Below are 3,353 nucleotides of genomic sequence, written 5' to 3' on the forward strand. Positions count from 1 at the left end.
TATTTTGAAAATGGATCAGTAGACTTTCTATTTTTCACACAAAGATAACCAAAACCTCACATGGAAATACAGGGAAATAAAGACAGAGTTGTGATGGGTGCTTACTGAAGGATATCTTGTTTGCTTCCTGTTCTGGGAAGCTATGAATAAATAAAGTATGAATATTTTTATTTTTGTGTAATCATTGAATGGAACTCAGGAACTCATGCACACTAGGCAAGTGCAGTACCACCTAGTTGTATCCACAATTTAAGACCTTATATAAATGTGCATGCAGGTTTTCATGTAGGCATTAGATCTCAACTCCATTAGATAGTTAACATAAATGTGGTTTGCTAAAATTGTGGTTAACACTTTGTTTAGTTTTGTAAGAAAAAGCCCAACTCCTCCAAAGTGGCTGTACAATTTTGTTATCCTACTAGCAATGAATGAAAGTTTCTGTTAAACCTCCACTTACAAAAAGCAGTTGATATTGTCAGATTTTTGGATTTATCCATGCTTAAAGATGTAATTTCTAGTTCTAGTAATCCAGCTGCTCAAGATGGTGAGACAAGAGGATAGCAAGTTCAAAGCCAGTCCCAGCAAAAGTGAGGTGCTAAGCAACTCAGTGAGACCATGTCTCTAAACAAAATACAAAACACAGATGAGGATATGGCCTGGTGATCGAGGGCTCCTGAGTTCAATCTCCTGTACAAAGAAAAGGCATTATCTGAGTCCTAGGTTCCCCATGATGTAGTAGTATCTTCAATGTGGCCTTGGTCCTTGTGGTTTGAATGGTGCAGCTTCACATTCTATGACATATAATGTTAAGCATCTCTTCCTGTGTTTACTTGTTGTCTGTATATACGCCTTCCTTCTTTTTTCCTTTTCCTTTTGTATTGCTTGTAGTGATGTTTATTATAGCAGCTAATACTTATTGACTGTTTATATGCCAGACATTTTTTTGGTAACTAATTTAATTCTCATTTTCTCCATTTATCCTTATTAAGTGGTAGAATTATGATCATCATTTTATGAACAAAACATTTGAGATCCAGGCTGGTAATATAATTCACTCAAGGTTTTACAGCTACTAAATGACAGAAATAGAATCAGATCCATGGTAATCCATTTCTAGTACAAATGTCCTAATTACTATACTCTGCTCTACTATGGTAATGAACAAGTGATAATAATCAATGAAATGATACTAAGCACCATATAAACCTTTGCCATATGCCAGCTAATCACTACATATCGCTGCATACAATAGTAGGACTCAGAGATATGTATGTCCCTGCTTAATAGGAGAAATATCCAGAAAAACTAAAATAATGTCACATAAGCTGCATGGTTCACAACGTGAGTTCCAAGTCCACACTGAAGATACTGCCTCATCATAGGGAACCTAGAATTCATATATATATATTTGGTACAGGAGATTGAACTCAGGAGCACTCAACGACTGAGCCACATCCCCATCCCTGCTTTGTATTTTGTTTAGAGAGAGGGTCTCACTGAGTTGCTTAGCACTTCACTTTTACTGTGACTGGCTTTGAACTCATCATCCTCCTGTCTTAACCTCTCAAACAGCTAGATTACAGGCAGGAACCACCATGCCTTCCTTATATAACGTTTTGTTAAAATCCCTGTAAAAATGCAGTTTTAAAAAATTTATTTTGAACCTGTAAATAAGTACCCAGATATCCACTTTCCCCCTCTTGTGTTTGTTTTCCTCAACTATAAAACTGATCACACCAGACAATAACTCTCTTATTGCAATAGAGTCCTTTTTTTTCTATTTTTTTTTTTGTTGTTGTTGTTTGGTGCATATAGTTGTATATAATGGTGGAATGTGTTGTTCTATATTCTTACATGCCCACAGTATAACAATATAATTTGACAAATATTATTCCCCAGTACTTGCCTCCTCCCTCCATCTTCCCATTTCTTTAATCTACTGTTTTTTGTCAAGGGGTAGTCTATGGCTATAGGTAGTATTATCTAAAACTCTAAGGTCACAATACAAAAAATATACATTGGTAAAGTATACCCCTGTCTCACTGCAGGTTGCATTCGCCAATATTTTGTCCTATAACATAGGATCAAAAATATCAGCAGCATTCATGCATGGGTTATTAAATCCCAGAACTTTTGGACTTCTCTATTATTCAGGAACATACCTCTGTTATCTATGAGAGTATAAACACTTGTAGCTGTGAGTCTTTGGTGGAACTTTGTAGGTTTCCCATTTCCCCTTCCTCACCAATCTCTGAGGGACCACACCCTGTCTTATAAGCTTACCAGTTTCCTGCTCATGTGCCATGTGAGGTGGTCCTTGGAACAGAGTGTGGCTGGAGAGTCAATAATCAAGTACTCCAGAGACCAATCCAGAAGTAGGTCTGATTTTACTACACAGATATGATGTATATGTAATAGGGCAGTAGCCAAGCAGATTATAGGCAGCCACCAATACAATTTCTGGCTAATTGTCCTTGATGTGACTAATTAAGAAATAGACAACAAAGAAACTGTAGTGTCTGAAACACATGGCCTCACACCCAGGGATGTGCCTATGGAGTAAAACATCTGCCACTCACACACCTTGCATGAGGGGAGTGGCCTGCCATTCAGATGCTCTTAATATATTCCATGTATGCAGTACTCCATGCACTTGTCCCAATATATATGGAGTAATTTTATTTGAAATTTATTGCATAGTGAATGCACTTGATGTTTTGATTCATTGTGGTATATTAACATATATAAAATTTGGGCAGATTCATTCAAGTGTTATTCCCTTTTCCTGTCTCTCCTTTCCCTTCAATACATTTCATCTACTCTTCTGGTCTTTTTCTCAATTTTGATTGAATTTCCTCTCCTTTTGTAATGATAGTTTCAAAAGGCATTGAGATTGTTCAAATTTAGTATAATATCTATGTGGTAGTGAAAAACATAATTTAGTCATTACATGTAATAAAACTGTAAACATTTCAATGAACAAAATTTTATTAATGTTTGTAAACACAAACTACACATTTTATTTGAGATGACTACTACTGCTGATATTATGTTAACTAGGATTTTTAGTATGTGTGTCCCTGAGTTTATGAATTGCTGTAAGAAGAGATAAAATATGTTAAGTACTACAAAGTAGTTTAAAGATAGAATTGTCAGTATTTAATTCTTATTTCTTGTGCATAAATTCTTATTCCTTGTGCATATTTATATTGAATTTTTTTTCCATTTACAATAATAATTTTAATATTATAAATTATACTAATAATATAAGATAAAAGTAATTCTATAAAATTTCAAGTAAGGACTGATGTTGTTGCTAAGTGGCAGTACTTGCCTAGCATGTGCAAAGAGCA

Source organism: Callospermophilus lateralis, chromosome 6 (assembly GCF_048772815.1).
Source record: "Callospermophilus lateralis isolate mCalLat2 chromosome 6, mCalLat2.hap1, whole genome shotgun sequence".
Classification (NCBI taxonomy): domain Eukaryota; kingdom Metazoa; phylum Chordata; class Mammalia; order Rodentia; family Sciuridae; genus Callospermophilus; species Callospermophilus lateralis.